The 27,574-nt window shown below is 34.0% G+C and overlaps 1 long non-coding RNA gene across 1 annotated transcript in view; it reads left to right on the top strand.

Annotated features, from left to right (window-relative positions):
* The window catches only part of LOC149134444 (uncharacterized), a 235,448-nt gene extending 220,240 nt beyond the window's left edge, over positions 1 to 15,208 (top strand). Inside the window, exons 2-5 of the long non-coding RNA XR_016242913.1 lie at positions 899 to 1,016; positions 3,150 to 3,251; positions 14,332 to 14,446; positions 15,143 to 15,208. This is a non-coding gene — a long non-coding RNA (uncharacterized LOC149134444). The remainder of the gene's footprint in view (positions 1 to 898; positions 1,017 to 3,149; positions 3,252 to 14,331; positions 14,447 to 15,142) is intronic.
* Positions 15,209 to 27,574: the final 12,366 nt, after the last annotated feature.

A 27,574-nucleotide genomic window follows, 5' to 3' on the forward strand; every position in this document is an offset into this window, starting at 1 on the left:
ATAACGTTAACGGCAATAGAAAATGCCTTACGGCTGTAAATAAACAATGGCAATAATTAAACGTATATACACTAAAACGATACAATACAAACAAAAAAAGCCTTTTCGGTAATCAAGCAGACATAGTGAGGTAACGCAAAAAAATGGAAAAAGTCTTGATTATTTTCCAACGCTGGAATATTATCTTTCGGTTGTTTGTTGCTCTCTTTTTGTTCATCTTTTTTGTACATCTTGACGGACGGAATACAAACGTGTCTGGCTGGGTTCCTGCTTTTTGTCCTAGCAGAAAATTAACTATTTTTAAGTCAACACATATGATCCACTCGTGCTCCCTATATTTGATATTCAGAACCTTTTCTATATGTTCATAGATTCCTTTTAATTTTATTGAGTGCCCAATCTGTGTCGAGCCGTAGAGATTGCCGTTATGCAACTATACACGCTTAAGACTTTTTTCGAACTGTCTAAAAATAAGCACCAATCATTTGCATCGTAAGTCTCAGCTCCGACCTGTAATAAACTAGGTATGTCGCAGCAATATACTAAACTATCCCCTGTTCTAAGATATTTAAGTTCTTCACTTTCTCTGTAAAATGTAATTTATATGTTTGAAGTACCTCAGTTACAATTATATTTAGGTAAGTTATAGTATATCAGTGACTAAATTACGTAGTTTTATAAAATTATAAACTTTCCATTGGAACTTCAGAATCAGGACCTGATAGAGAAAAACCAATTAAAAATTTGCGCTCAGCGCATCTATGTTACATAAGACAAGCTGTTAAATCTAATTCAATTGACAAAAATTGAAATTTGTTTCCCAGTGTTGTATTTACAAACTTCTTTATGAATAAATTAACCTATTTTATGATAACTGCCTTTTCTTTATCACATTTAGATATCTCTGGATGATAAAGCATGCTATAAGGGAAAACTGCCATCTGTGATGATTCAATAAATAGGTTTATGTAAGCAGAGATCAGCACTCCAGAAGTGGAAGTCCTGCATGAAACAAGGTAAGGAATTTATTTCTGAACAATATTGTGTTCTGTCGATACTAACTTACTAAACTTATTGATACTAACTTACTGAACGATACTAACTTACTGAATATGAGTCATTAATTCAAAAGAGAAACACTAATTTGTGTAGTGCAAATTCAGACATCTTAATCAGTTTCATCTGAAAAATGTTATCTTGAAGCTTTATACTGTGAATTCAATTCCGTTATAGGGGCTTGATTAAATCGCTTGAGAGGAAATTTAGTTTTAAATTGTCCCATTCCACCTAAAGTATAAATAGCGACATTGATACAAAGTTATCTGCAATAGGCTAGCATCTTATTCAACAGTTGATATGTCTCTCACTCGTCTAGTTCTGCAAAAGGCAATACTGCGTTACTATGGAAATCCATGATTTGCATAAGAATTAACTTTATCGACGTATAAGACTCTCTTTTTACTCTTTTACTTGTTTCAGTCATTTGACTGCGGCCATGCTGGAGCACCGCCTTTAGTCGAGCAAATCGACCCCAGGACTTATTCTTTGTAAGTCTAGTACTTATTCTATCGGTCTCTTTTGCTGAACCGCTAAGTTACCGGTAAGCAAACACACCAGCATCGGTTGTCAAGCGATGTTGGGGGTACAAACACAGACACACAAACACGCATACATATATATATACATAGACATATATACGACGAACTTCTTTCAGTTTCCGTCTACTAAATCCACTCACAAGTCTTTGGTCGGCCATAGGCTATAGTAGAAGACACTTGCCCAAGATGCCACGCAATGGGACTGAAGCCGGAACCATGTGGTTGGTAAGCAAGCTACTTAGCACACAGCCACTCTTGCGCCTAATTTTATTCGTAACCGTCTAAATTTATTCGTATAAGAATTAACTTTATCGACGGGATATGTGATTTCCTGTTTTGACATTTGTTGTAATATTCTGTCTCTGAGAAAGACATAAGTAATTACCGATCGTGCCTTCTCTAATTTATTATTTCTGTGTTGAAATGAGATATTTTATCACAGAATATTAGCTTTTCAATTATCCTTCAGTATAAATGAAGGTGGTGGAATTAACTGAAACATCAAACTCATTTAGTGATCCAGGATTTCTATAAATAACATAGCTTACGAAATATTATTTGATGTGAAAGATGCAGAATTGCATGCTTCTTCGCTTATAAATCAGTTCTTTATACAGATATTTTATAGTAAAAGGCCTTCGTACTTATTTAATCTAATCACTGTAGCCGTTCTCTCTTTAAAAGTATAAAGCGAAATCAAAATTAATGTCATTTCCATATGTGTCAGTATAGAAAATTTAAGAAGTGCGTAGGTTAACCCAATTGAACGTGTTAAAAGATTTCGATTCCGGTTTGAAATCGTGTACTTTTATTTGCGCTGCTGATGTATTTGGAAAAATTAGATTGGACGCTGCACACTCCCTTTTACATATAGGATAATTCTATTTAACCAAAACAAACTATTATTATAATTAGGTTCGCATGGTCTAAGTAAGTTATCGGTGGTTTAGTAATGATTCGAATTTCTGAAAATACTTTGTAAACATTAATGAGAAAGACAGAAATGTTACATAATAATATTTCTCCTACCTGTGATTTTTATAAATAAACTAACTGGGACGATGATGTAGCAGAGCCTTATACAAGGAGTTGAAAGTCCTGTATATCATTTTTTGTAACTGAGTTACAATATCTAAATTAATTGTTAGCAACTTTCGTCATACTAATGTCCTTGACAAAAGCATCAAGAACATACCATTTCCTATACACATTTTTCAGACATTCTGACAAACATAACAATAATATTACTTTCAACTATTAATCGACCTTGTGGTGATTACTGTAGGGCAAGCTATAAATTCTTTGCAAAATCAAAACGTTCCTTGATTCCACTTGCCTGTTTATTTAGAAATAAATTATGTAGCTAAATCGCTTAAATATCAAATTATTCCATTAATTCATCCCCTAAATCATAGTTTCTTCCGAGACCAAATATTCTTGTGCAGTGCAAATATGTAGAACTGTTTTTGTTCGGGTTTAATTTTCCGAGTTTTTAACAATTGAAATAGTATTTAGAAGATAATCTTTTTCTCTTCATTTAATTTGTTCCAGAAACAATAATGAAGGTTGTGTGTATATTTTTGCTGGTTTTGTTGCCATTGGCAATGGCAACTGTGTCCCTATATGACGAGGATGTCGATAAGAGATTTTCTTGTAAGTTGTTGTCATTTCATTACACTTGAACATATTTCTATTTAAAGTTATCTACAGGTGAACGAATCTACAAGCATGACTTCTTTTGTAAACTTTTATTCTGAAAGTACCCTTGAAAAGTTCCAAACACCGCCTTTTGTTATCGACAATTCACCTAAACATCTATGTTCATCAAATTAATGGGAAGAATTTTTAAAAAGCCTTGCATGTCTTTCCTTAGCTGACTTCTACTTTACGTTCTTAAATACCGTTGACAAAGGTGGCGTGGTTGCAAATCATTAGCGCGCCAGGCAAAATTCTTAGCGACATTTCGTCTGTCTTCACGTTTTGAGTAAAAATGCCACTGAAGTCGACTTTGCCTTTCACCCTTTCTTGGTTGATAAAATAGGTACCAGTTGAACATTGTGATCGATGTAATTGACTTACGTCTTCCCTACGAACTTGCAGGACTTGTGTTTAAAATTTGAAACCAACTATTGTTGACAAACACCGAGAAATAAAAGGTACAGCCATCCAAGTTATTCTCACCATAGATATTTTTGAACGCTCAAAATAAACATGAACTAATGTTTTCCAATTCTAAAATTCAGGTGACTCATCCGCAAATAGCATGTTATCTGATATCAGGATCAATGTAGCTTAAAATCACAAAAATTATGTAACGCAAATTCCCCAGATCTCAGATAAGATTAAATTTATAACCATTTTGAGTCACTAGGCAATTATTGAAGAAATTTTGGCTAAGTATTCGGTTTGCTATTATTAATGTTGTCATTGTCATTGCTTGCTTAAGTATTAATAAGGGCAATCGATTTCTGATCAATATATCGCTGATCACCCCCACACATTTCTCCACAGTAAAATCAACATCAATGGACGGGTATAGGGACACTACGCCCATGCTGCCTATAATGTGTCCCGTCAGGTCGTAGGCATCGTTGCACTCTTTGATTCTGCTGAGGAGGTCCTGTTACTGACAACATTGGCTCTGCAGACCGGTCTCGTCGGTGGTCCTGTTACTGGGTCAGTGATCATCTTATGGTCCTTGCGCAGTCCATACAGTGCCGGGATGTCGTTGTGGCCTGGACGTTGTTGGCCGTGTGCTTCTTTGTCCCAAGGATGTTTGACCACATCATCATATGAGCATTGAGGATCTTCTCTGTCTCCTCATACTCCCGTATCGTTGTTTCCCTAATATCGATGATGTGGGGTTGCATCGCCTGGATGTAGTTCGGTAGGTTGTCAACCGACATTCTGCTAGACTTGTCCGTGGAGAAGCCTACAACTTCACTATTTCTAGTGTGCTTGCGAAGGCCACCTGTAGACTTCTTGCAGAGTTGCTGTGCCTCACTACCACTCCGTCTACTAGTATATTGTTCTAAAATCTATATAATTTTAGTGTTGGCTATGATGAAGCGTGCTTCTATTTCGTCATTTGTCTGTTGAAGGATGCAAACTCTTTTGTTGAGGGGAAAGGTTGTCGATAAATAAGGCTCATATCATATGATATATCTCATGGATTGAAGAATAGGGACTGAAAAGGGTTAGTATCATTTATACCCGTTGTACTGCTATCTATCATAACATTTCTGAATGGGGTGAGAGGATAGAGCCGAGGGGAAGGCCATACTGCTGCAAAGAACAGTGACATACACATACAAGCATACACATACACTCACATGCACAAACACACACACACACACACACACACACAAACACGGACACAAGCGCATGCGCACATAAGGATACACATCTCAGAAGAACAGAATGGAGTAATTGGAGCAAGAGCACACACGAAAACGAAAAGTGTCGCTGAAGAGGTCACAGATGTGTGACAAAAGATTTCCAGACAATGAACATGAGTTAAAATGAAAGAAAAATAAGAACAGTAATAAACGAGTGAAGAACAAATATGTAGTATTTATTTAGTAAAAAAAAATATATAATCGTCCCGAAATGCAACAATATATGTATATGAGGGAATATCAATCCGGGCAAAATACTTTGTAAGCCCTCTGTTAGTGCACTATGCTAACAATATTGCTCGTCTGGTGTATTGAAGTAAAGAACTCCACATATACTTTTGGCAGGGTCCGACGTTATAGTTCATCACCATTCTATATTGTAAATCCATGGTTGTGTTCCACGTATGCTGGATTTTACAGTGATATACAAGGCATAAATAATTTTTATGAATTTTAAATTTTCAATGCTCTTTTACTTGCTTATTATTTTACTTGTTTCAGTCATTTTTATTGTGGCCATGCTGGAGCACCGCCTTTTAGTCGAACAAATCGACCCCTGAACTTCTTCTTTGTAAGCCTGGTACTTATTCTATCGGTTTCTTTTGCCGAAACGCTAAGTTACGGAGATGTAAACACACCAGCATGGGTTGTCAAGCTGTGGTGGGGGACAAACACAGACACAAACACACACATACATACATACATACATACATACATGCATGCATACATACATATACAACGGACTTCTTTCAGTTTCCGTCTACCAAATCCACTCACAAGGTGCCTCACAGTGGGACTGAACCCGGAACCATGTGGTTGGGAAGCAACCTTCTTACCACACTGCCACTGCCACTGCCACACCTGCGCTTGCTTTTAATATTTTTTAAGTTTTAATTTTTCAATGTTTTAATTTTTTGAAAATTCTTTCCATTTAATTTAATTCACAATTATGTTTCGCCTTCAATTTCATGTAGTTTTAGGATAACTTTTATTTTATTTTAGTTTAGTTATTAGCATCACATTTCCCCCTCTATCTCTATTTGATATCCACTCTCACCAAAGCTTTCTCTACATTCACATCATAATGTTGTTACTGCTAAGTTTTCATTCAGTTTTTTTTCTAATACATTTCACTTCTGCTGTGAGATGGTACGAATGACCAAATATTAAAGATTTAAGTTGACCATGATAGTAAGTGGCCTATATCGAATTTTAATACAATATCTGGATAGTATATGACCTGAAGACAATATATTTTTGTGTGTGATGACTCATGTACAAACACTAATGTCCTTATGATTATCCCTTCCTCAATTTCGGTCACCCTCTCTCCATTCTTCTATCGAATGCCTCTCTCTTCTCTAATCTTTCTATTCCTTTCTCACTTCCTTTAATTCTTTCTTTTCCTTTTAGTCCTTCCTTGCTAAATCGTCACTTCTCTTCCGCTTTTCTCTTTATCTCTCTTCCACTTACCTTATACTTATAACCTTCCTTCACTCCCGTCCCCATGCCTGTACTATGCAATGTAAGTACACACGTGCTGTTGGAGATTTCTTTTCCTTCTGTAGACTTTTCCCTTCCTCTTTACAGACGAAGAGCTATGCTCGAAATCTCAAATTCTCTCTTTTCACCGAGCGTCATGCAAAAAACATTCCTTGTGCAGTCCACTTCTTGTCTGTTATGCACACTCATTTATTTGAATTGACTATATATATATATATATATATATATATATATATATATATATATATATATATATATATATATATATATATATATATATATATATATATATATAGATTCAAGGCTTGAATATGGTACTTATGCGAAGGCACCCGAATTTCACATCCCAAAAGGATGGGTGATTAAAATCAAATAATAAGCAACACGGATTTCAAAAGTGATTGCAGTACGCACGTTTCATGCTACTTCAATTTATTTAAGTAATGTGAGCATTACCTTAAATGCAATATGAAGAGCAATCTTCAGCTGCACGAAAAAATGTAGAAAAAAGACATATTACAAATGTGGCAACATATTAAAACCAAGTGGGAGAGAGCAGAGGAAGAATATATAAGTCCATCTTGACATAGCAGGGTCTATCAGGCTAGTAATTGATTCTAGACAAAAGTTTTAACTGTCTCAGAATTCTATTGTTTCTTATCTAGTGGTGATAGCAAAGGGACAATTACTTCTAAAGAGAGGGAAGGTGTAAGCAGTATGCATGGGCAAGGCTATAAAAGTATTAGAATCTAGAGGTTTCACTGGTCATAGTAGTATCAGGTCATTTTATTACTATCAAAATGTTGAGGAATTAATGTTGAGGAATTATAGCCCTAGGTATATGGGTCAAATAGGTTTTTTACTTTTAGTCTGAATAGAGTAACAGTATAGTGGTACAGACAACAACAGAATTCTAACTAATGTTTACACAATAAGAGGTATGTTAATAAAATAAAATTAGATGTAGTTATCTTTCACAAAAATTATGAAATAATGTCAATATTGAATTCAGGGGCTCTGGATAGGGTGTAAAATTTAAGGATATTAAGTATATTAAGTATATAGTGATCATGAACACTATTTTGAATTATCTTTTAAAAAAAACTTATTAGCTGACGATAATGATACTATTTAGGAGACACATAGGTAAGCCTTATTTATATAATGTGAATAAAAGATAAAAATTATCGGATTTATATTAGTTTATAATAATGTGTATACTGATGTTTAAGGGACTGAGAAAAGAAAGGATGTTAGGAAATAACAAGGATAATCAATACAGGAATCTGATGACTGATTTAAGTAGATTAGATGTTAAGGATAGAGATCAGGAATATATGTTGTAAAGTTTCAATTACCAAAATAAATATGTGCTAGTTGATAGTTCTAGATGACTATAATAGAAGTAAGGTACTATAAGTTTTGATAACTTAAGTTGTTTAAATAAAAGTCCTATTTTTTAAAAAATTTAAAAGTGCGAGTAGAGCAATGCACACATGATACCCTAAGGTCTAATCTATTATTGATTAGATTAGGATTGTTCCTAAGTTTAAAAATTTCGTATATTTCCATAGAACACAATTCACATCCATATCTATTATTTCTATAAGGTTGTGCTTTTCTTATAATTTCCCATTTAAGGCTAAAATTAATACTATTGTCTTTTAACTCCCAAATTTTACTTGCCAAAGTTGTACTATTTGCCTTATGTCTAAGTCTAAATGAAGATTTATGGTTATATATTCTCTGTTTCAGGTTAATACTGCACCCTATATAAATATAATTCTCTGTTCTAGTACTAATGATGCATCTGTACACTACGTTGCGGGTACAACAAAATCCAAATAAAGGACAATGGGACTTTTTTCTACAGTTGCACATGGTGGGGTTATCAACTCCACCTATATTATTTCTAATATCTCTATTATTATTATTACTACAATTATTTACACTAATATCATTTATCAATTCTTCAATTCTACTATTAGGTATATATTGGCTATTACCATCATTATTTAATTCATGTCTTGATGTGCTATTAGTTGGACTTATTCCTTCCACATTTGGCCTATTGATATTATATGAATTATGTCTTTGATCACTATTACTTCTGTTGGAGTTGGGTCTATCATCAACTTCAGCCAAAACTGTAACGTCGTTACAGTTTTGGCTGAAGTTGATGATAGACCCAACTCCAACAGAAGTAATAGTGATCAAAGACATAATTCATATAATATCAATAGGCCAAATGTGGAAGGAATAAGTCCAACTAATAGCACATCAAGACATGAATTAAATAATGATGGTAATAGCCAATATATACCTAATAGTAGAATTGAAGAATTGATAAATGATATTAGTGTAAATAATTGTAGTAATAATAATAATAGAGATATTAGAAATAATATAGGTGGAGTTGATAACCCCACCATGTGCAACTGTAGAAAAAAGTCCCATTGTCCTTTATTTGGATTTTGTTGTACCCGCAACGTAGTGTACAGATGCATCATTAGTACTAGAACAGAGAATTATATTTATATAGGGTGCAGTATTAACCTGAAACAGAGAATATATAACCATAAATCTTCATTTAGACTTAGACATAAGGCAAATAGTACAACTTTGGCAAGTAAAATTTGGGAGTTAAAAGACAATAGTATTAATTTTAGCCTTAAATGGGAAATTATAAGAAAAGCACAACCTTATAGAAATAATAGATATGGATGTGAATTGTGTTCTATGGAAATATACGAAATTTTTAAACTTAGGAACAATCCTAATCTAATCAATAATAGATTAGACCTTAGGGTATCATGTGTGCATTGCTCTACTCGCACTTTTAAATTTTTTAAAAAATAGGACTTTTATTTAAACAACTTAAGTTATCAAAACTTATAGTACCTTACTTCTATTATAGTCATCTAGAACTATCAACTAGCACATATTTATTTTGGTAATTGAAACTTTACAACATATATTCCTGATCTCTATCCTTAACATCTAATCTACTTAAATCAGTCATCAGATTCCTGTATTGGTTATCCTTGTTATTTCCTAACATCCTTTCTTTTCTCAGTCCCTTAAACATCAGTATACACATTATTATAAACTAATATAAATCCGATAATTTTTATCTTTTATTCACATTATATAAATAAGGCTTACCTATGTGTCTCCTAAATAGTATCATTATCGTCAGCTAATAAGTTTTTTTAAAAGATAATTCAAAATAGTGTTCATGATCACTATATACTTAATATACTTAATATCCTTAAATTTTACACCCTATCCAGAGCCCCTGAATTCAATATTGACATTATTTCATAATTTTTGTGAAAGATAACTACATCTAATTTTATTTTATTAACATACCTCTTATTGTGTAAACATTAGTTAGAATTCTGTTGTTGTCTGTACCACTATACTGTTACTCTATTCAGACTAAAAGTAAAAAACCTATTTGACCCATATACCTAGGGCTATAATTCCTCAACATTAATTCCTCAACATTTTGATAGTAATAAAATGACCTGATACTACTATGACCAGTGAAACCTCTAGATTCTAATACTTTTATAGCCTTGCCCATGCATACTGCTTACACCTTCCCTCTCTTTAGAAGTAATTGTCCCTTTGCTATCACCACTAGATAAGAAACAATAGAATTCTGAGACAGTTAAAACTTTTGTCTAGAATCAATTACTAGCCTGATAAACCCTGCTATGTCAAGATGGACTTATATATTCTTCCTCTGCTCTCTCCCACTTGGTTTTAATATGTTGCCACATTTGTAATATGTCTTTTTTCTACATTTTTTCGTGCAGCTGAAGATTGCTCTTCATATTGCATTTAAGGTAATGCTCACATTACTTAAATAAATTGAAGTAGCATGAAACGTGCGTACTGCAATCACTTTTGAAATCCGTGTTGCTTATTATTTGATATATATATATATATATATATATATATGTATATATATATATATATATATATATATATATATATATATATATATATATATATATATATATATATATATATACTGTTGTGTCTGGGGAGAGTCATTTTCTCATTGTGCCTTAAAATTTAACACACTCGCCGTTAAAATTTCCACTTATTTCTTATTTTTATTTTCCTAAAATTTTCGTTGCGTCTTGCAACCCTTTCAAGAGTCAAGACTATTGAAAAGGTTGCAAGACAACGAAAATTTTAGGAAAATAAAAATAAGAAATAAGTGGAAATTTTAACAGTGAGTGTGTTAAATTTCAAGGCACAATAAGAAAATGACTCTCCCCAGACACAACAGAATATGCTTCAACACACGAAATCACATAAAAAATCTTGCAAACCAAATCCCAAAACGAAATATATATATATATATATATATATATATAGATATATATAACCGTTGACTGAACACTATTCAATTATTTTTTCTCCGTGTTTTTCTCCTTGTCTCCGTATTCTTTCTGTTGAAGAGCGTAGCTCGAATCGTCAAAGACTTTCCGTATTCCCGAGTGTCATACTAATACATCATTTTGTTATTTACACCACCTGTCCTCGTCTGTTGTTGTTTTTTCGTACATTCTCCCATATATATATATATATATATATATATATATATATATATATATATACAGATATAGGACAGGGAATTGTCAATTAGTAATAAAATTAATAATTAACAATTTTGCCAAGTAGTTCAGTATAAAAAAAACCTTTATCGGTAAAAACATTTATAATCATAAATATACAGGGATTAGCATGAGTTGCTTCACCAACATACTGGAAATTTAGAAATAGCAGTCAAAGAACTACTGATTCCAAACTACAATTTTTTTTCTCTAACGGATGGCGATATTTATGGCACACACAGAACAAAAACAGAAGAGAAAAGCAAAAACAAACCTGCCTTTAGTTAATCGTGTACGACGTTTCACGGTTAACAGTATGAAGTCACTCTATTCCGATCATCAGCACAATATTCGAATAAATTTGAAAGTGTCTATATAACTCATGGGAATTTGACCAGGCAGGTTTGTTTTTGCTTTTCTCTTCTGTTTTTGTTCTGTGTGTGCCATAAATATCGCCATCCGTTAGAGAAAAAAAAATTGTAGTTTGGAATCAGTAGTTCTTTGACTGCTATTTCTAAATTTTCAGTATGTTGATGAAGCAACTATATATATATACGTGTGGGGAGTGCACATATATACTTACATGTACATAAACACAGACACGCATGCACATACATGCATGTATATATTTGTATGTGTATGTTTGTGTGTGTGTGTGTGTGTGTGTCTGTGTGTCTGTGTGGTAACAGCTTACTTCCCAACCACATTGTTCCGGGTTCAGTCTCACTGGGGATGACGAAAACCTTGTGAGTGGATTTGGTAGATGGAAACGGAAAGAAGCCCGTCGTAAATATAAGTGTGTGTGTGTGTGTGTGTGTGTGTGTGTGTGTGTGTGTGTGTGTGTGTGTCTGTGTGTGTGTGTGTGTGTATAAGGTGCGTAAGGCATTTGAGGACATACCTCTTTTGGGTCATTGGTGCATTTTTTGCTAACTCTGTATAATTTTTGTTTCAGAAAATAATAATGGCAGATCCTAACCTTCCTCAAGAAATGAAGAGGCATGCTGTTATTGTGGTTATAGAGACCGAGCATAGCAATTTAGAAATATCCTGATTTTTAAAAGTCTACAAAGTCTGTAATGAGCTAAGGACTGAAGATGGAAACGTATCATCAGTATCAAAGCATAAAAAGCATTCTAAACACTCTGAAATCATCAGAACACCTGAATTTATCCAACAAGTTCAACAGACCATTGATTGCAATTCCAGAAAGTCCATGAGGTCAATTGCAAAAGATCTCCATGTGTCAGAAGGAACAGTCAAAAATGTTGTCCACGAAGACATCAGATATAAGTCTTATACGATGAGAAAAGGTCAATTTGTCAGAAAAAGGAAAAGAAAATCACTACATCAGATCTAAAAGACTCTTAAACAAACTGAAACATCCAGCAGAAGATTTGATTTGTTTTTTCTCGGACGAGAAATGTTAATAGAAGAAATGACAGATGGTTATGTGCAGACCCTTCTCAAGTTCCAAGTGTTATGCAGACAAAATTTCCTGCAACTGTCATAGTTTTAGGGGTTGTCAGCAACGAAGGACATGTGATACCTCCTTATTTCTTTCCACAAGGATTTAGAGTAAACTCTGCCGCCTACATTGAGATCCTGAAAATAATTATTAAGCCCTGGATGGATAGTGTATGCAATGGAAAGCCACATATGTTTCAGTAAGACTCTGCACTATCATACATGGCTCTAGTAACACAGGAATGGATGGCTGAAAATTTTGATGATCACATAACCCCTAACATTTGGCCTCCTAATTCTCCAGATCTCGATCCATTGGACTATTACATGTGGAGCGTTGTTGAGAGAGAGGTCAATGAACACAGCCATAACACCAAAGATTCTTTGAAATCTGCCATACTCAGAGTAATGTCCAAAATAAATCTGGACCACTCGATTCGAGCATGTGGATGATTTAGATCTCGTATAGAAACAGTTGTTGAAGCTGAAGGTGACTTTGTTGAATATTATGATAGAAAAAAGGTTTATCTTTATTCCCACAGCATTTTTTTATTAATAAAGTTATCTGTTATTAAATATCTGTTATTTTATAAACATAAATCTGTCCTCAAATATCGTACGCACCTTGTATTTGTGTGTCTGTGTTTGTGCAATCACCACCACTTGACAGCCTATGTTGGTGCGTTTACGTCCCCGTAACTTAGCGGTTTGGCAAAAGAAACCAATAGGCTTAGTACAAGGCTTACAAAGAATCAGTCTTGGGAGTCGATTTTTTTTACTAAAGGCGGTGGTGCAACATGGCGGCAGTCAAATGACTGAAACAAGTAAAAGAGTAAAAGAATAAAGGAATAAAAGAACACACATGTATGTATATATGTGTGTGTGTGTGTGTGTGTGTGTGTGTGTGTGTATGTGTGCGTGTACCTACATACACACACAAACATACATATATGTATATATGTATATGTATATATGTAGGTGTATCTGTGTGTGTGCACGCGTATGTGTGTGTGTGTGCACGCGTATGTATGTGTCTATGTGTGTGTGTGTGTGTGTGTGTTTGTGTGTGTGTGAGTGTGTGTGTGTGTGTGTGAGTGTGTGTGTGTGTGTGTGTGTGTGTGTGTGTGTTTGTATTCTACGATGGTGAGATGAAACGTTCATAGACTCACTATAAAGAAGTGATTCTAAATAACTGTATTGGTTCTTAGTTGATATGATAGATAGCAGTACAACGGGTGTAAATGATACCAACCCTTTCCAGTCCCTATTCTTCAATCCATGAGATATATCATATGATATGAGCCTTATTTATCGACAACCCTACCCTTCAACAAAAGAGTTTGCATCCCTCAACAGACAAATGACGAAAAAGAAGCACGCTTCACCATAGCCGGCACTAAAATTCTCCTGATTTGGCCCCATATGACTATCATCTGTTCCCCCAACACCTGGCTGGGACCCAGTGAGGATGACATCATATCTGATGTTGATGACTTTTTTTACCAACACGATGAAAGCTTGTTCACCAATGGGATTAAAGCACTGCAACACCGATGGATGAAGTGTGTGCACCGCAAAGGTGACTATGTTTAAAAATAAACCTCATTTGGTCACATTCATCACTGTACCTTTTCGGCCTATGAACTTCCTAACCGACCCTCGAATACTATATATTTTTTTTTTTTTTACTAACAGTTCTTAAAATTAATTATTTTCTTTTTTCATATTTCTTAGTGTCCGATCTTCTTGACAAGCTCCGTAACTTAGATTTATCTAACGGCTGTGAAAAGGTATGCTCAGCAATTACCGGAGGATTTTGGGAGTTTCTCTGTCCTACAGCCTGCGGCTTGTAAGTAGAATCATTTATAAACGTCATACTCTTCTATTATTACTAAATATATACCAACCTAACGAAAAATTGCATATTATTAAGTAGAAGGAATGAATGGAAACCTAATGAATTAAAGTTTACTTCAAAAAATTCCGAAATTTCCAACTATCCGGAAATTAGAATTATAGTACAATGTCTGATATTTATTTCTGTTAGAGACTGTTGAAAAAAGTTAATTCGCAACGGCTTAGATGTTATAGCATATTTGATATAAATGTGTAGAAGATAGAATGTTTAACAACTTTATTATTTGATAACACGCAAATACGAAAGCACAACGTGAAGATGGCAGAAGAGGAAATAATAGTATACTGAGAGAAAGGGATCACTATTCCTATTTTCGATGGGGTTTGTGATCTCCCGTTTCGGCTTTTGTTGTAATATTCTACCTCTGAGTATAGGTAAATACTAATGGTGCCTTTTCAAATTTATTCTTTTATCTCTTCGTCAATATAACTGATGGTAATGGTTGTTGAATATAATTATTTAACTTCAATTTGGAAATGCTTCTCAGAAAGAATATTAAATGAATATCTGTTGAATAAAATGTTTTCAACGCAAAGATAGCTTTAAATTATTTCGATATTATTTCATTAATTATATTTAATTCATTTAAAATTGGTTTTATTATTACATTTTCTTTTATCATTGCAGGCTTGTTGGTAATTAATGCAGTATGTAAACATATCCTATGTATCGAAAATAAACGATGAGGAGTTATTCGTTTTAATTGTTTTGTTTTCTAATGTCAGCATTATTATTTGTATGTGACCATTATAAATATTTTCACTAACCACTTCGTAGGCGTGACTGTGTAGTAAGAAGCTTGCATCGCAACCATATGGTTCCGAGTTCAATCTCATTGCGTGTCACCTTGAACAAGTGTCTTTTACTGTAGCCTCGGGCCGACCAAAGCTTTGTGAGTGGATTTCGTAGAGAGAAACATGAAGAAGCCCGTCGTGTGTGTGTGTGTGTGTGTGTGTGTGTGTGTTTATATGTCTCTGTGCGTGTGTTTGTCCCTCTACCATCGCTTGACAACCGACGCTGGTGTGTTCCCCCCCCCCCAGCGTTTACCAAATCTTATTTGATATATATTATAATTAAAATTAGATTGTTCATATTACTAAACTTATTGTTATATTAATCTTTGCATGAGTGTAGCCATACTAGGTCTACCACAGTATTTCACTTCTATTCATACACAATAAGCCTAAGAGTAATAATATCTCATGGGAAGTCATCTTCCCCAGTGCCCAAATACGAACTTATACAATATAGAGAGGGGATCAGTTAATATTAAGTTATTACATTTATGTTCTACAGTGGGGTTGTGTTGTTCCTAAGTAGGTAGGACTAATAGGGTCCATTATAAGTGGAGGTAGACCAGTATGCTGGTTGAAAAATTAAATCCAGATTGAAACTAGCACAAACAAGCTTACCCATGGTATAAAAAGTACATAAAAATAAAATTAGCTGCCAGGGAGTTTTAGCATTGGGGTTAGCCATCATGCCCTCTGTATTCCAAATTAGGTTCATGATTGAAAGAGCTGGCGTTTGTTACAGGGGATGAGTAGTTTATATTAAGGAGGAATGGCTTAATAAGTATATAATGTAGTTGGTTGTTTTGGGTTGGAGTCGAAGTTAAACTCGGATATGCTGGTGAAGGGATAGAGGTACTGTTATTGGAACACCTGTAAGGGACTCAGGTATGTAATACTATTAAACTAGCTTTAATTTAGGAGTTTATATATGCCTTCATTTAATATCAAGGGCTACTATTTCTGTGGTTAGGGCATCTTGGTGCTATTTTGGGGGATGGTGCAAGGGTTTCTAATGTTATTTATATTTAGCGAAAGTAAACTTCCACTTGTGCAGGCAGGCTGTGTTTCTCTTTAGCCTCAAGTTCAGTAGTGGGTGTTGTGCCACTAGCATGAAAAAAATTTAATTGATGCAAAGATAACATTTCCTGTTTTTCACATTGTACGAAGGTGCGAAGGCGAGGATTTTCCATTCAAACGCGAAACTAGTATACTTATCTTTGAGTTCCCAAATATATTTACTTAATCCGGTCGAATTAATCCTATTTCTATTTCTGAAAGAGAGTTGGTGTGCGGCTAGTCTACGTTTCATTTCATTTTTGGTAACTCCGATGTATATCTTTTTACTAAACTGTGTTGTGACTGTGCACTGGTAAATTACATCTTTACTTTTACAGGAATTTCCGAGGGCACAGTTATCCTTATCCCTACAGTCGCATAGATTGTGCTGTGAAGAGAATTACTTTCTGGGGGGATAGTGCTAGGTCTATTAAGATTAATAGGGTTAATATGGTTCCGAGAGTTCCCTTTACTAAAATCGGGATGGTTATGGAGTTTATTGCTTTCATTCTTACTATTACTGCTGTCGTTGTTATTGTTGCTTCTATTTAAATAGAAAGTGTCTAGTTTATTATTATTATTATTATTATTATTATTATTATTATTATTATTATTATTATTATTCAGGGAGGAAATTATGCTGGCTGAGTTGTGCTATGCGTGAGACTATAACCTATCTTTATTGCTCTACTATTAATAAGTTTCGAATACATGCTATTCTTATCAAAGCGTTTATTTATAATGTTAAATATTAGCTTAGCTAAATATGCCTTTATTTGCATCGCATATGGGAGTATGAGCCAGTTAATATCTCTTGATTTACCGGTAATCTTGCCGAACGGCACATGTTTATAGCTGTTAGAGTATTGCGTGTGAGGTATATGCTTATTATAATTAGTTTTATCTAGGCTATGCGCATTAATACCGCCATTAGTGGTGCTAGTTCTTGGTTTTCGCGGGTAATATTTTGAGTTGTTACCGTGGTTTTCGTGATTAGTGGGTTTATTGGCATCATGCATCCCTCGTCTAGTTCCCCTCGCTATTCCACTTCTTGTATTTCTGATATTACTATAGTTCTCCTTAGTGTTGTTAATTCCGATCCTGTTAGTGTCGTGAGCTATAGTTTTCTGTGCTTTATTTCTTAGTTTCGGTGTAATATTGTGGTAGATTCAGTATGGCTACACCCACGCAAGGGTTAATGTAACAATAAGTTTAGTAATATGAACAATCTAATTTTAATCATAATATAATGTATATTAAGTAAGATTTAGTAAACTGTGGTAGGACCCGGAGTTTGTAATCATGTTTGTACTTAGCAAGTGATTTAACTTATATTCGTTGAACTGTTTGGGTTTTTTGTACTTTTGGTCAGAATGCAGCCAGGAACGTGTAGACATTTACTCGTTCGTCTAGTATTACCACTACTTCGGGATCTTTTTTAAAACGGGGGCCACATTTTTCATTAACGAAACACTTTGAAACTTGGAACACTGGTAGAATGTGTCATATAAAGCATCTTTTTCTCTTAGTCTTCTTTAAAAAAAAAGAAATCCATAAGTTATTCCATGTTAAAGTTGTCGTATTTCTGTAATTTCAACCAATCACTGACGTCCATTCAGCCGATATACATTAAGTGCCGACTACATAAACAAACGATTCTGAAACAATTAACCCTAACCCTAACCCTAACCCTAACCGTAGGGTTAGGGTTAGGGTTAGGGTTAGGGTTAAAGCAAATTTAAAATGAAAAAAGCAAATAAAACGAAGGTATGGAGATTAAATACGCTTTACATCGCTTAATCAGCCAAAGGAGTAAATATAAACAACTGAATACTTGTCAGTGATTGGTTGAAATTAACGAAATAAGACAATTTTTTACATGAAATAAATTCGAATACAAAAATATTTTTCTGTTCTATAACACAAAATAGATAAGTATACGAAGTTTGAAAGTCTTTCCGTACCAAAAACACTACGTAAAACATTAATGAAAAATGTGGCCCCCGTTTTAAAATAGATCCCTACTTCGAAGTATGCTGCCTGTTTAAGCTGTCAGATTTAGCAGTGTATTTCAAAGGTAATTTCTTCTATTATTCACCTCCCCTATCAGTAGTCTCGCCTTAACTGTAAAAAAAAGTTTATAGACCTATTGGTTGCTAGTATTTATCTTATTTTTATTTTTATTTTGTTATGTTGAGATGGTGTAGAAGGGCATAAGCGACCTCGTGCTACTTATGACAGCGTCTTCTCCCTAACACCTTTTATTTACTGGTTCATTTTCTTCTTTATTTACGTCTTCACTTGTAACGGTCTAAACTTGCTCTTCATTTAAACATAACTGACTAATTGTAGAGATGGCTGGACTTTGGTCAGTTCCATTACGGATGACAAGTGGTTGGTCTCTAGAATATCTCAGTAAAAACTTTACGGGTTTGGTTTGGTTTGGGGTAAATATAATTAGCTCTATTTACGAAATCATAAGTACAATTCTTTTTCTAGACATATTGGCGATTCCTGTTTTACTTTAGCACTAGTTTTATTTTACTACTATTTATAGACCTTGGTACCCCTATATAAAGAGATAACCCATAAATCATTTCCCTAGTTCGTTTGTTAGTTCACTCTTTTGCCTATTGACATAAAGATTCACATTGCAAAATGGTATGATTTTAATATATTGAGCCTTCTGGTTTCTTCTCGAGGTCCTGTTCTGTCCTATTCACTCTCCCCTCTTCCCTTCGTTTATTTTATTTTACCAATTTGTATTCACTCTGATGAAGCTCCACGTACTAGATGGAATGTGGTATAAAGATGGCGAATATTCATTTCGGAATTTTCTTTGTAAGCACCGACTGACATAGGCAATCGAAACGGCCGTAAAAAATGTAATGTTATGTTTTGTGTTAAAAAATTATTAACCGATTTTGGTCAATTTGTTTGTTGATCAAAAGTTCTCTCCATTTTCTGCTTATTTATATTTGATTCCTGATAAACTTTTATTTAATCTCTTATTACCTGTACCCAATGAGCATAGTGTGCTTGCATACCCATGCCCAGGGATGACATCGGTAAATGATACCGGTAGTAAGAACGGATATTCTTATCCCTTACATGGCTATTCCAACCGCTAACTCTGCTTACCTATGTATATATATATATATATATATATATATATATCTCTCTTTCCTTTCCTGAGCGTCCAATAATACTATCCATATCACGTCCTCACCTTGTTGTTTTTTTGTTTTTTTGTTATTGTGTTTTTGAACTATATATATATATATATATGTGTGTGTGTGTGTGTGTGTGTGTGTGTGTGTGTGTGTGTGTGTGTGTGTGTGTGTGTGTGTGCACTTTATTATTAAAGCTGCAAAAACATCACCAGAATATTACCAAAATACCACAAAAATCACAAAAATCTACCTCTGGTATTCGAGTACTAATTTTTCTCACATTGTTTCACATTTATGTACTTACTCTGATATATAAATAATTTAAAAGGATAGATAGATAGATAGATAGATAGATAGATAGATAGATAGATAGATAGATAGATAGATAGATAGATATCGATATGTGCATTTATATGTATATATATGTATATGTATATATATATATGTGTATATATGTATGTGTGTATATATGCATGCGTGTATGTACATGTATATATATATATACATACATATGCATACATGATAGATCGCTGACCACAACATTCAAATTTTTTTCTCCGTGTTTTTCTCCTTATTCTTTCTGTTGAAGAGCGTAGCTCGAAACGTTAAAGACTTTCTCTATTCTCAAGCGTTAAACTAATACATCCTTTTGTTGTTTACACCACCTGTACTCGTCTGTTTTTTTTTCGTAAATTCTCCCATATATATATTTTAAGCCATAATACATGGGGTCATGTAACTCCTAGTGCTCATAAAAAAAGTTTCTTAATGTACCACCCTACAAAACATGTAGCATATAAAATGCGAAACGAGAAAACCATAAAGAATGTATAAAGTTATAAATGACAGAGAAATTCTTTGATAATATGTATATATATATATATATATATATATATATATATATATATATATATATATATATATATATATATATATAAGAAATAATTTTAGAATCAGGTATACACATTGTAGTGTACTGTTTAAAGCTCTTTCACAATATCCGGTTACTTGATGTCAACATCCTTATGGGTGTATATGCCACTGGATTTACTTCAAGAATTGCTTTATTTTATGAGAAAAAAATGGAAATTTATGAGTCTTTTTTTTTTTCGGAACCATTACGATCGTTTCAACCCATCATGCGCCGGTACCTTGCTGGCGAGATGTTGTACAAACAGTTGTGATACATCTTATGCCTGGAAGCGTCTCCCCTGATGACTTATCTAAAAGTACTTCGTCTTCTATTTGCGCTTCTCTTATTTGTGTAACAATATATTTTGATAAGTGTAGCGTACTGTACGTCCTCATAAAGAACTGAGATATAATTAAAAACATTCTTCTCAATAAAATAAAGTATATGTGTATAAAGAAAATAAGGAATCAAATATACATTGTATCAAAGAAAATGTGACACTCATTTAAAACAAAATATTCATCGATCAGAATAGAACAAAAATAGCATCGGACATTTATACTGACGTTTACATTTTCTCAAAACAAATATTGTAGCGTATTCTCGTATGTGTATGTATATATGTATGTATGTATGTATGTATGTATGTATGTACGTATGCATGCATGCATGCATGTATGTACGTATGTATGTATGTATGTATGTATGTATGTATGTATGTATGTATGTATAAGATGTGTGTGTGTGCTCGTGTGTGTGTATACTAAAGTAATAAAAGCGATGGCTGGTCCTAGAGTGACCAATGGTTTCGCATCCACGAAGCAGTAGCCTTGCGGACGATTCATCAGACTCTAATCCGGTGACAAATTTAACTCTTCACCTCAGGGAGGCAGAAATATGTTACAGTCATTGGCCATTTGGTCATCGAAGGATAAATAGTCCCGCGTCAGTGAGGACGGCTTATCTCCCTTAGATCAGCTATTTGTAGGCTGGGAGACGGGGAACAAGGGATTCGCTGCTTTTGGTTCGTAAGTACCCTTCCGGGCTTAGTCAGAGAACGGGGTATCACATGCTTGTGGTAGGTAGCGCTGGAAATGGGTGCATGATGTGAAAATTCCTTGGCGAGTTTTCACTGATCCAGGTTTCAGGGAGTCTTTGAATATCGCTCGGTTTTGCAACGCTGGGTCCTGGCCACTCTAAGATCTTCTACTTGTTATCGTATGGGATCCCTTCATCTTTGAGGTGCTACATTTTGCTGGCCAGGAATGTGATTAATCGTCTTTCCCGGATCCTGAAAGAGAACTTGTGATTGTACAGGCATCGCTTGATGACCGTCCCGGATGACCCGATATATTTCCAGGTTTGGGTATTGGTTGCGTTCACATTACTGGTGCATCTTCGGTTGGCTCCAGGCTTAGTGATGTTGTTGTTGGCATCGGTGTTGTTGGGGTTGCCGTCAGTGCTGTTATCATTACGATGCGTGGGTCCGGCGATGACGCTGTGGCTGTTATCACTGTGGTTGTCGTCCCTCGCCGTACCGTTGGCGCTGTTGTCTCCGGTGGTGATGTGGGTACCGTCGGCGATGTGGGTGCCGTCATTGGTAATGTTGGGTGAGGGGCCAATAACCTCACTGGTGCTACTGGTGTCGGCATGGTCATCTTCTCCGGCCATAGCACTGGTAGAAGGGTTGTTGACGTCAGTGCCGGTTTTTCTGCCGCTGTCACTGCCTCCGATGCCGTCGATGTTGTTGGATGATCCATTGCTGCTATTACTGTGGTCAATAGGCCTGGGTATCACCACAGACTCATAGTGACTCCCTCGGCCTCGCATTGGCCTCCCCTGGACAGTCATTCTACACCCTACAAAAGCAGCCTGCCTCTTCCCGTGTGTTATGGGTGTTAGCTAATATACTTTTCATGTTGGGTGCATAAGTAAAGAAGATCCTTAGGTTGTGCCTGTTGAATAAACGTCCGTATCTGTGACTGTGAGAAGTTTTTGTCAATTAACCTGAAGAATATCCTTCCCACACTGGTCTTGATGTTGAGTGAGAAGGCTGAGGCAAGCTAAACTACGTTTCATCGGCGCCTCCTTTTATGGGTGCTAGAGCCTGGCATGTAGGAGATGCGGTCCTTAACCCTGCTGTACGCCTCGTTGTAGTAGGGGTGGCGGCGTCAAAGATGTCTTGACTAGAAGATAGATTCGAGATCCTCATGATGATAGCCTTCACTAGGTTCTTGAATATGATAGGGGGTGGCAGGAGGCTGTGTTGATATAAGACAGTCGCCATGCCAGAAAAGACAAAACGTATACCTATACATTGTATCACAAAATAAGGATCAAGTTAAAAGAAATACAATAAGTTGATAAAATAAGCATCTTCAAAATTTATTGATGACTCACTTAATTTAGTCAACTGCGTAGCATTTTCTTTGTAAACTCTAATATTTTCCTAGACAATCTAATTTGCGAAAAGCAAAAGTTAACTACTTACGAAAGGAAAGTTCATGACGCAGTACACCAAGTTGTCCAAGGGAGTGAACTCTATAAATAATTATCTCCCTCGAGTCTGATTAATTACATTTATTTCTGATAAAATATTTTAAGCGATAATATTGCAGTACAAAGTTCTGTTAACTATTCTCTATGCTCGTGAGAAAGAAAAGCTGTATGAAGACAAAGAAAGATGGCTTCAAATGCAATGTCAGTGAAATCCTAAGGAAGTTCTAAATGAATTCTCTTTCATTAAAAATACTGTTTCTCAAAATTTGCAAAACATGATTGCAAAAATAGCAAACGGAGCAACTTAGTTATTCGTACTAATATGGTTTCAAAACAAAACACATATATTACATATAATATAATATAATAGAATAGAATATATAATAACATGAAATATAATAATCAGGCTTTCAGTAATAGGCACATGCACGCAAACATACCTAATTGGTTAAGAAGTACGCTTCGCAACCAAATGGTTTCGGGTTCAAGTTACACAGCACAACATCTTCCTGCAGCGTAAGGGAGATAACCGTTATTTAAGAACTTGTTTTCACTATAAAGGAACATCGAGGACTTTTAAAGATAATTACCCTAATAACAAGGTATGTCCAAGGTATGCCCCCATCCCGCCCGATTAATGCATTCAGAGTTCATTTGGTAAACGGAAACTGTACGAAAGTCTGTTGTATATCTATCTATCTATCTATCTATCTATCTATCTATCTAGATAAAATATAATCTAGATAGATAGATAGATAGATAGATAGATAGATAGATAGATAGATAGGGAGTTAAAAGATAATGGTATTAATTTTAGCCGTAAATGGGAAATTATAAGAAAAGCTCAACCTTATAGAAATAATAGATATGGATGTGAATTGTGTTCTATGAAAATATATGAAAGTTTTAAACTTAGAAATAATCCTAATCTAATCAATAATAGATTAGACCTTAGGGTATCATGTGTACACTGCTCTACTCGCACTTTTAAATTTTTTAAAAAATAGGTCTTTATAAAGTAGCTAAAGTTATCAAATTATAGTACTTTACTTCTACCATGGTCAACTAGGACTATCAATTAGCACATAATTTTAAATTGGTAATTGAACCTTTATGACATATATTCCTGATCTCTCACCTTAACATTTAATCTACTTAAATCAATCATCAGGTTCCTGTATTGAATATCCTTGTTATTTCCTAGCATCTTTTCTTTTTTCAGTCCCTTAAACCTTAGTAAGCACATTATTATAAACTAATATAAATCCGATAATAATTTTTATTCACATTATAAAAATAAAGCTTACCTATGTGTCTCCTAAATAGTATCATTATTTTATTTTCAGCTAAAATTTTTTTAAGATAATTCAAAATAGTTCTCATGAACCCAATATACTTAATATCCTTAAACTTTACACCCTATTTATAGCCCCTGAATTCAATAATGACATTATTTCATGATTTTTGTATAAAATAATTACATCTCTTTTTATCTATTTTATTAACATACCTCTTATTGTGAAAATATTGGTTAAACTAATATTGTTATCTGTATAACTATACTGATACTCTATTTAGACTAAAAGAAAAAAAACTATTTGACCCATATACCTAAGGTTTTAATTCCTCAACGTTTTGATAGTAGTAAAATAACCTGGTACTACTCTGACCAGGGATACATTTATAATCTAATACATTTATAGCCTTGTCCATGCATACTGCTTACACCTTCCCTTTCCTTAGAAGTAATTGTCCCTTATGCTATCACCACTAGATAAGAGACAAAAAAAATCAGAGACAGAACTTTTGTCTAGAATCAATTACTAGCCTGATAGACTCGGCTATGTCAAGACGGATTCATGTATTCTTCCTCCCACTTGGATTTTTATGTATTCTTTCTCCCACTTGGATTTGAAATGCTGCCACAATTATAATATGTCTATTCTACTGTAATTTTCTGCATTTTCGTGCAGCTGAAGATTGCTCTTCATATTGCATTTAATGTAATGCTCGCATTACTTAAATAAATGGAGTAGCATGAAACGTGCGTACTGCAATCATCTTTGAAATCCGTGTTGCTTATTTTGATTTTTTGATCACCTATCCTTTTGGAATGGTTTTTGTATAATACCATACCATACGATATTCTGGTGCCTACGCATAAGTACCATATTCAATCTTGAATCTAAATCTAAACCTTCTAGATAGATAGATAGATAGATAGATAATTAAATTAAAACAGTAGGGTAAAAAATTGGATATTAGTTAATATCAATTTAATACCAGGGAATAAGCATATTAAAAGAATCAAGGAGATTCAGAAAAAATATAAAGGAGACCACTAAGTGGACTGCTAATGTGCTAGAAGAAGATCACATGTAATGTGTCTACTAAGAGCGAATTGTTCTCAAAGGAAATTTAGCGAAGTAACAAAAACTTATACGAGCAAGAGAAGTGAAAATTACATAAATATATACAATTATCTGTAAATTAGTTTCGAAATTAACATTTTCTTACCGAAAATATCTGTTTCTCGTCAGTACAGACTGTTGAATAAATATAATTTTCAGAACCGCATACTAGTTGTTCGCCACGAGTGAAGCACGTGTACACGGTTCTGTTCATTATATTTATGGTAAGATTCAAAAGTCTTCGTTTTTGCGCGCTAAATCCGGAAATATCTCCACAGAAAATGGTTTCTGCATCGAATATACCAACTTTGAGAATATGGTTATGGTTAATTAAATTAAAACAGTAGGGTAAAAAATTGGATATTAATTTTAATACCAGGGAACAAGCACATTAATTCAGTCTTAGTAGACACCTTACCTGTGATCTTTTTCTAGCACATTAGCAGTCCACTTAGTGGTCTCCTTTATATATATATATATATATATATATATATATATATATATATATATATATATATATATATATATATATATATATATATATATATATATATATATATATATATATATTTATATTTAGATAGATAGATAGATAGATAGATAGATAGAAAGATAGATAGATAGATAGATAAATGGAGTTAAGCGCAGGTGTTATTCAAATTATTTTACTTCCGACATGTTTCGAAGACGACATTGGTATTAATCCAGAAGAAATAAAATGGTGTAAAACAATGCAAGCTTCTCATCAGGTAATGAAAGAAACCAAACACATCAGTAAGACATTTTAACAGAATGTGATGTCTCCATATATAATGAAGGGAACGCTATCAAGTTGTTTTTATTAAAAAAAACTGTTAGTATATATAACGTCAAAGGTAGTTTATAGAAAGAGAAGGAGGAGAAAGAAAGAAATTAACTGAAAATTAATAGTGGAGAGATATAGAGCGATAGGTGAATTAGAATAAATCTTAAAGAAATGGAAGTAGATATATTTAGTGGAAGTGCAATGTAAGAAGATAGTCAAAGGTAGAATTATATAGAATGGAAGAAATCACTTATAGGAACAAAGGGTATGTTTCTGCCATGTTTGCAACGATAAACGCGTTCTATAAAAGTGAGCTATTACAAAGGGAGCTAAAAGACTTACTGTTGTCATAAGGTAAAGAAATAGTGAGAATATTATGATCTTTTAGATACCAGATTAATTTACTAAGCCCCGTATTGTTACGTTTATTGATATGCCTAACTGTAGAGTAATGATTAGATATTCTTTTGGACAGCTGAGATGAAGAACTACCTATATAAAAAAAAGACGTCGGAACCCGAAGTAATTTTACATTGATAAATAGAATTTCTAGTCTTCGAATTGCTGCTAAGAAAACGAATGCGATTGGAATTGACTTCAGAAACAGTGACCCCGCTGTTAATATTATTTAAAGAATGGTTAGTGTTAACAAAATTAATGTTAGTATTTTCATTTAGTAGATTTGTATTTAACAACTTATAATTATGCGAAGAGATGATTTATGAAAGTTTTTTTGTGTTAGAAAAACCTATCCTAATTCGGTGTGAGTTAATAATCGAATAGTATCTTGAATTTCTTGGGAAATTCTTTTCTATAGCTTCACAAAACTGGTAATGGAGGTTAGATTCGATATCTGCTAACCATATGGAATTATTAACCAAACAGTTTTGCTTGGACATACCTTGTTATTAGGGTAATTATCTTTAAAAGTCCTCGATGTACCTTTATAATAAAAAAGGGTCTTAAATAACGGTTATCTCCCTTACGCTGCAGGAATACATTACTCGATTTGGTGTTGTTATTCGAAATAAAATTAAAATTGTTAATATCGTTACAACTTGATTTCATGTCCTGATTAATAGAGGTAGAATTAATGTCTATACGGTTAATATAGGTAATTTTATATAATCTTTATAGCCTGTAAGGCAGAGTTATAAAATACAGCTTTATCATTGAACATTAGCAGATAAACTAGAAAGTCTAAGTGAAATATTCCTAACTAAATTCTTTGTAATAGCCTTAGAGTGATTACTGAAAGAGCTAATATATTTTAAATTAGTTGAGGATTTATGGTATGGGAAATACGAAGCATTATGCAAGTTAAGGGTAATATCCAAAAAGTTGGCTTTAGTTACATCATCGTCAAAAACAATGCTTAAGCTCATGTTTCGGAAAAATTTAACTAAGC

Source organism: Octopus bimaculoides, chromosome 8 (assembly GCF_046866305.1).
Source record: "Octopus bimaculoides isolate indiv1 chromosome 8, ASM4686630v1, whole genome shotgun sequence".
Classification (NCBI taxonomy): Eukaryota; Metazoa; Mollusca; class Cephalopoda; order Octopoda; family Octopodidae; genus Octopus; species Octopus bimaculoides.